The sequence below is a fragment of the Chanodichthys erythropterus genome, chromosome 15 (assembly GCF_024489055.1).
Source record: "Chanodichthys erythropterus isolate Z2021 chromosome 15, ASM2448905v1, whole genome shotgun sequence".
Lineage (NCBI taxonomy): Eukaryota > Metazoa > Chordata > Actinopteri > Cypriniformes > Xenocyprididae > Chanodichthys > Chanodichthys erythropterus.
Genome location: NC_090235.1, coordinates 25,291,574 through 25,300,418, shown reverse-complemented (window position 1 = coordinate 25,300,418; position 8,845 = coordinate 25,291,574).

Sequence of the window (8,845 nt, the reverse complement as noted above, 5' to 3'; positions counted from 1 at the left end):
TGTTTTGTTAAAAAGATTCTCGTGGATCTCCAAAAGATCAGTTCTGCAGATGGCAGGTTTAGTCAAAAGAACACAGCCTGTAAAAATCTGAGTTTCATACAATAACCACTAGGTGACAGCCTTCACTTCATCAAGCTATTGTGGGAGAGAGCCACTTTCTGCAGACACACAGTATGATGACAAATTTAAACTATAAATTGATAGTGAATTACTAATAAAAAATATTTTTGAGAATCTAGTCAGTTTCTATTAAAGATATAAGGCGACATTCATATAGTACTCAGTTGTGAATGAACTTTAGTGTCTGAAAGTCTATTTGCCAAAGCACAGAAATGCATACATATCATTTGATATAGATGATTACAGGTCTAATTCATTGTTTTTGCCCTTTTATATTCAGATAAACAGTGCACCTTCAGGTCTAGCACAACTCTGGACAGGCTTATTAAGTTTGTGCACTGAAGAAAGTCAGAAATGTAAGACACATACAATGTGTGCACCTATCTACATTTATGCATTTGGCAGACGCTTTTATCCAAAGCGACTTACATTGCATTATACTATACATTTGTATCCGAGTTTGTGCAATCCCTGGGATCGAACCCATGACCTTGGCATTGCTAGTGCCATGCTCTAACCACTGAGCTACAGGAAAGCTTATCTAGAAAAGGTTGCTGGAGATCTTATCATGGAAATAGAACTCCTTCTCAAATTCCCCTGAGAGAAAAAAAGGAAAATCAATTGGTTTTGGCATGGAAAAGACAGCAACACAACTGGCAAAATATCAAGCGCTACAGGTTCTTGGCAAACATTAAACCTCAAGGTGCAATCCAAAATCCTGAAATGGAAACAGAAAAGGGGCTGTTCTAAACAATGCTGGTATTACTGAACATGCAGTACATCTGCAGACATGCATGAAAACCTCAATAATAATATTTAAGAAACACATATGTACATATTATTTTTGAGTTGGAATGGGTTAAAAACATAAGATCAGACAATATGCGATTTTTAGGGTACGTTTACATGACAACAATGTACTAACAACAAAAAAGTTTTTCTTTGTGTTTTTTGCATACAGACGACAAACGATCCCCGTTCACACCGATCTGCGAAAAATGACTAAAACGCTGTATTATGCATGCCAGGCCAGTAGCTGGCGATGTCACTTTGTCAAAAAAAACACTACGCGACGATAGACTGAAAACTTTGAGGGGCCGTTAACGCAAATAAAAATGTAAAAACTTTTTATGCGTTTTGGCCATTCATTTACAGGACAACAGCGTTTTAAGGACCTGAAAACGCAAACATTTGAAAACAGGTTTCAAAAGTTTTTGAAAAAAACACTGTTATTGTCTCTGTGTAAACAGAAATGTAAATTTGTGAAAACGGTGATGTCATGCGCACGCATATTACGTCTATAAGCATGTAGTTTTTCTTTACAAAGTGACTTTGCAAACTACTGGCCTGGCAGTATAATACAGCTTTTTCAATCGTTTTCGCAGATCTGTGTGAACGGGTTTTGACAACGTCGTGTGTAAGTGAAAAACGCAAAGAAAAAACGTTTCTCTTTTTAGTACATCGTTGTCGTATAAACGTACCCTTTGAAACGTTTCCGGATAGCCAAAACGCATAAAAGTTTTCCATTTTTAGTTGAAAACATTTTGGGGGCATGAATACGCAAACTTTTGAAAAAGTCCAAGTTTTTGGAAATGATAGCGTTATCGTGTCTGAGTACACTAAAAAAAACACAAATTTGTGAAAATGGTGATGTCATGTGCATGCATGTTATGTGTTCAGTCTATAGGCATGTATTGTTTCTTTACAAAGTGACATCGCCAACTACTGGCCTGGCATGCAAAATACAGTGTTTTTAGTCGTTTCCACAGATCCGTGTGAACGGGTATTGTTTTGACAATGTTGTCTTCATACATGAAAAATGTAAAGGGAAAACCTTTCCATCTTTAGTACATTGTTGTCATGTATATGTAGCCTAAGAATAATTAGAATTGATGCATGCTGTTTATTGGACTCACCTAATGATGTTTTATTAACAAAGTTCGGGAGGAACACGTTCAAATCTATCTATTCAATCAGCACTAGGGGAAGCCTAGCCTACACATATACATATATATATTAGGGCTGGGCGATATATCGCATGCAATTGTCACGCGCATTTCGTCAGTAAAGCCGGTTCCCTGATTTCCACTTAATCGCCATCACCTGCTTTCAAATGGAGCGGCATTTAATAGACAGAGCCGTAGTTCACTGATAAGCTACGCAATATCGCGTTCATATCGCAGATGAATCGCCTTTGATAATGAACGCGATATTGCGTGGCTATATCATGCGATATATCGCCCAGCCCTAATATATATATATATATATATATATTATATATATATTATATATATATATATATATATATATATATATATATATATATATATATATATATATATATATATGTGTGTGTGTATAAAAATAGCCAACTCATCTATGTTCCTCGACAGTTTTCGTCATCCCTCCACCACCCCAACTCCTCACTTTCAGCTGGTTACTATCCCAGCCAGGAAAACAGGAGGAGTACTCTGGGTTTGGGCCAAATTCCAAGCTCGGAGCCCTCTCCTCAGACAGCTTGGCACATATGCAGACTCTTTTATTCTGATCTGATTATCTGTAAGTGTGAAATTGTGAATTCTTTGTGAGTGTGACTTCCTTACTTAGAAGCAAAAACTCATTACATGTGGTGTTTTCATTATTTTATAGGCTCTATAGCCATTAGTGCTCTATCATATAGCAGCTCTGATATTATGGGTGGTTGTGTCTTTAAAAGCTGACATTCTTCACAAGCACCAGATGGAGTCCGGCACTAGCAGGACATGGTGGGAAAGACACACCAGTTCTTTCCAAAGAAAACAAACTGGGTGTGGACAGTGTACAGAAACGTCACGGTTCATTACAGTTAAGGATCTTACAATCGTGTTTTGTCACTGTAAGTCCATCGCCGTACATGAAAGTCACTAAAGTTCTCTTTTACACACAGCTCTTTGGGTTCAAGCACTTCATATATAGAACCTTTTAAATGTTCCCATCATGGGAAAATGTTATGGATTTAGTTTTTAATTCATTCATTTTGTTTTAATTCATTTTTAATTTTAATATTTTTTTTAATCAGCTCATAAACAATTAATCATATTAATTAAGTTGAAAAAAATTAAATAACCCATTAAACATGAAATTATTATTTAACATTTTTCCTTAGAAACATTTGGAATAAAATAAATGTATTATCTCATTTTAATCAGAAACTTTTACTGGCAAACAAGACAACATTCTGATTGAGAAGATGATTTTTACAGAGTAAAGTTATGAAAACATTGTACATGGTTGTTTAAATAAATTATAATGGTAACATCTTGGCTATAAATACAGTGTCTCTGTGTCCATTTGAATTATGTAGCATATAAAACTATCTGAGACATGGTTCTTAGTTTGATGGCTGCCTTGGGACAGATGAGAATGAGCATAAATGTTTCAGACAAGAGTTATACAGTGCATTGGCAGGGCAGCAGCTCAGCTTTCTGTTCAACATGCAGCTCTACACTGGCCAGCATACAGTTCATGTTCCGCCCTTGTCAATAATTACTTCTGATCTAGATGATATGGTAACAGTAGTGATCATAAGCAAAGAAAATTAGGTGCTGGTGGTTATTTCATGGTATCCACACAATGTGCTGTGTCACGGGAAAACAAAACTACTAAATAAAATATCCACTTACATTAGCTGTTCAGTGTATTGTATTTATTATATTTACATTTGTTGGTAGTAACAATACTAATAGGATTGTGGTTTGTGTGCAGAGCTGGAAATGATTTACTTCAGGGCCCAGATATACCTGTTTCACCTGTACAATAGAAAGGTAATACTGAAGCACAGTTAACCCTATTGTGTCCAGATACAGAGGGTCGTTAACAGTCTAATCTTGAACATAAAAGTCTTGCCACGTTGCAGAATGGGTGTTGCAGAATGGGCGTTGTTGAGTCAACATTTGAAAGTTTTACATCCTTCAACAACACATGAGTAAGGCTTCAATGGCAGGATTTTGATTGATTACATTTATGTGTCATTTAAAAGGATTTTTAATTAAAGAAAAACCCTCTAACTGCTGTTTTCCTTTAGCAAGCACTGTGTTCAAATTCCTTATTACCCAACTCTTATTTGTATAGATTCTTGTTAGGGCCCGAGCACCGATGGTGTGAGGACCCTATTGGAATTGCTCAGCCAATTATTCTTCTTCTCCAAAATGAATCGCATTTTTGAGGGCCTAAACGTTCTCAAAAACTCTGCACACTTTAACTTAAACTTTGCACACGCGTCAGAAGTGGTGAAAATTTACATCTGATATGGGTTTCAGAATTAGGTGTGGCAAAATGGCTCAATAGCGCCACCTACAAAATTTCAATTAAGCGCCCTTCGTGCTCAGGGCCGGATTAACATAAGGGCTAGGTGGGGCTGAAGCCCCAGGGCCCGCGGGTAGAGGGGGCCCGTGATTGGCTGGAGGAAATGAGATTGACAAGTCATAGGTGGTTGATTTGTGTCTAATAAAATAACAAGAAAAAATTATTGGAAAATGTGCCTGACTGATAAATCATCGTCCAATCAAAATCACTTTACAATTCGTGCCATGACATCGGGAAACGCCTCTTTGCGTTACGCTATGGCATGTAGACTAGAAAATTGGCCTTTTTTGCTTTTTCAGCCTCGCTGGTGTTCAAAAAATGATTAAAAAAAGTGATAGTGGTGCGCAAAAACGGACAAATAAGCTTGAAAGCGAGAAAAGGGATGCTAATCTTATAGCAAAAATACCAAAACTAATTTCTTCGGTTCACATAAAACATCCGTACCAGTGGAAGACTCCGCGTGCAGCGGCAGCTTACAATTATCTTCACCCACCGACACCGTCGCCGATCATGCTTTACACGTTGAAGAAGGTGAGATAGCAGCTGCATCAAGTTATTATTCTTATAACGAGTTAAGCCCTATTCGGATGGATGGTAATTGTTTCTCATGAAAACGTAAGGTGTTTTCAACATTTGCAGGGACGAGTCGATTGATTTTATTGCCGTTTGAATTCAGAATGTCAGTGTTTTTCTCTCATCATCATCACCCGTGTAAAAATCCAGAATTAACATTCCTACAGTTTTTTTGACGAACACCAATGTCGTGTGACTTGTCTCCACTATCTGCCTTTGAAGCACATTCTATCAGTTGCAGTTCTGGTGCCTCCATCCGTACAACTCGACCTCGACACATTCACATCACACGTTAACACAGCGGTAGAGTTACTCACGGGACACTGCACTTATTCGCAATCACAAAAGTTCTTTATTTGCATGTGCTTTAAAGCCCTGCCAGTTAAACATGTCATTCGTGCGCTGCGCTTTTTCTGACCCCATACACCCGAAGCGTGCACACACACTTAAGCCTGTCAAACAGCACCTGACTACTGGACTTCATCTTTCGCGTCTGATTGCGCCACAATACTGTCAAATACACAAAAGGTTTACATAAACACAGTTGGTTATGTCTGAAGTGAGTTGAGAAAATGGGACGCATGCAGGTCTTAAAGTGACAGCGTCCTAATAGTTAGCATGCGGACCGTTGTCCTTAAAGGGATAGTTCACCCCAAAAATTAAAATCCTGTCATCACATACTCACTTTCAAGCTGTTTTAAACCTGAATGAGTTTCTTTCTTCTGTTGAACACAAAATAAAATATTTTGAAGAATGTGGGTAACCAAACAGTTGCTGGTCCCCATTAATTTCCATAGTAGGAAAAAAATATATATAATGTGGAAATCACTGGGGACCATCAACTGTTTGGTTACCCACCTTCTTCAAAATAGTTTATTTTGTGTTAATAAGAGGAAAGAATTATTGTGTCAGCAATATATGCAATACAATTTTAAAATATGTTAAATATTTTATATGTTAAATATATTTTAAAATATGTTAAATAGCATGGAATATTTAGTGTGCTTGTGCTTATATAAAATGATTTGATAAAATGAACTTTGTAAAAATATAAAAATAATGACAATAAAAAAAATAAAAAAAAATCTTGTGGTACAAGACACTGTGGCATGGCAATCATATGAAAGGGGGCCCTTGGTGTTGCTATAGCCCCAGGGCCCAATGTGTTCTTAATCCGGGCCTGTTCGTGCTACGTTTCACGTACAGTTATGAAATTCGGTAGACAGATGTAACAGCCCAATACCTACAAAAAAGCCCCTGGGTGTGTAAACCCAACAGGAAGTGAGATATTTTGAATTTTCTCTAAAAATTTTGGCAGTTTTTGCCATTTCCACATGTTGTACTTTAACGAACTCCTCCTAGAGCTTAAATCAGATCAACATCATATTTGGTCAGTCTAATCTAAAGGCCTTTGAGACGTTAAATTGCGAAGATCTAGAGTTTTCACTGAAGGGCGTGTCCGTGGCGACCTGGCAAAGTTTGATGTTTCGCCATGAAACAGGAAGTTGTTGTAACTCGGGCATACAATGTCTGATCTGCCCCAAACTTCACATGTTTTATTAGAGTCCTGACCTGAAGACATCTATATGACAATATTCAGTTACAGTCATAGCGCCACCTGGGGGCAACAGGAAATGACATGTTTTACACTGGGATTAACTCCTCATAGAGATTAAACCAGATCAACATCATAATATGGTCAGTCTAATCTTAAGGCCTTTGAGATGTTAAATTGCAAAGATCTTGAGTTTTCGTCGAAGGGCGTGTCCAAGGCGGACCGACAAAGTCTGATGTTTCGCCATATAAGGTGAATCACTTTTTTGAGGGCCAAAACATACTCGAAAACTCATGAAACTTTGCAGATGCGTCAGAAGTGGTGAAAATTTACGTCTGATATAGATTTCAGAATTAAGTGTGGCAAAATGGCTCGATAGCGCCACCTAAAAAATTTCAACGAAGTGCCCCTGACACTTTGTTTCATGTACAGGTATGACATTTGGTACACACATCTAACAGCCCAATACCTACAAAAAAGTCTCTTGGGGTGAAATCTGAAAACTAACAGGAAGTCAGATATTTTGAATTTTCTTTGCAAAATTTGTGCAGTTTTTGCCATTTCCAGATGTTGTACTTTAACGAACTCCTCCTAAAGCTTAAATTAGATCAACATCATATTTGGTCAGTCTAATCTAAAGGCCTTTGAGACGTTAAATTGTGAAGATCTAGAGTTTTCGCTGAAAGGCGTGTCCGTGGCGACCTGGCAAAGTTCGATGTTTCGCCATGAAACAGGAAGTTGTTGTAACTCGGGCATACAATGTCTGATCTGCCCCAAACTTCACATGTTTTATTAGAGTCCTGACCTTAAGACATCTATATGACAATATTCAGTTACAGTCATAGCGCCACCTGCAGTCAACAGGAAATTACATGTTTTACACTGTGATTAACTCTTAATAGAGATTTAACCAGCTAATCTTAAGACCTTAGCAATGATAAATATCAAAGATCTTGAGTTTTGGTTGAAGGGCGTGTCCGTGGCGGACTGACAAAGTCTGATGTTTCGCCATGAACGATGAAGCTGTTGTAACTCAGGCATACTATGTCTGATCTGCTCCAAACTTCACATGTGTGATAAGAGTCCTGGCCTAAAGACATCTATATGACAATATTCAGTTAGCCATAGCGCCACCTGCTGGCAACAGGAAATGGCATGCTTTACACTGTAATTCACTACCAGATTCACATTTCATTATGCCACGAAGTACCAAACATGCTAGAAACATGTTAAATCATGCAACACTTGGCTGAGTGCTAATTTATGCGATTAACGGCACTAAAGAAACAGGAAGTTGTTGTAACTCAGGCATACAATGTCCAATCTGCTCCAAACTTCTCATGTTCGATAAAAGTCCTGGCCTGAAGATATCAACATAGCAATATTCAGTAAGTGTGGCATTTCGAAATGATTTTGGCATAATTCTCCTGTATTCACGCACTTACATGCATGTCGCCCACAGATCACTGTTCCTAAGGCCAACAGGTGGCGGTGAACCCGGGTGCGAGGGCCCTTTCATCGCTGCTTGCAGCTTTAATTGTCAATTACATTTGTATTATTCGAGGCTGATTTAATTTGTGGATTTTTTCATGTGTTCACTCAAATCGATTATATGTTGGAGCTTCACAGCATAAAAAATATTATCAGATAATTACATAATTAGACAAAACAAAAACAAACATATAGCCTATAATGATTGATTCTAAAAAAGGTTATAAAATTAGACAAGAAACAAAAACAAACAAACAATGCTTGACAGATAGATGAAATGGTTGATATAAAACTGCATGATTAGACAAAAACAAACAAACAATGGTTGGTTGGTTGGTTGGTTGGTAGGTAGATAGATAGATAGATAGATAGATAGATAGATAGATAGATAGATAGATAGATAGATAGATAGATAGATAGATAGATAGATAGATAGATAGATAGATAGATAGATAGATAGATAGATAGATAGATAGATAGATAGATAGATTGATTGATTGATTGATTGATTGATTGATTGATTGGACAATCCAACAAACAAACAAACAATTAATGGTTGATTCTCAAAAAACAACACAACTGCACGACTGGAAAGACAAACAAACAAAAAAGTTATAAAGCTGCATAATTCAAACAAACAATGGTTGATAGATAGATAGATAGATAGATAGATAGATAGATAGATAGATAGATAGATAGATAGATAGATAGATAGATAGATAGATAGATAGATAGATAGATAGATAGATAGATTGATTGATT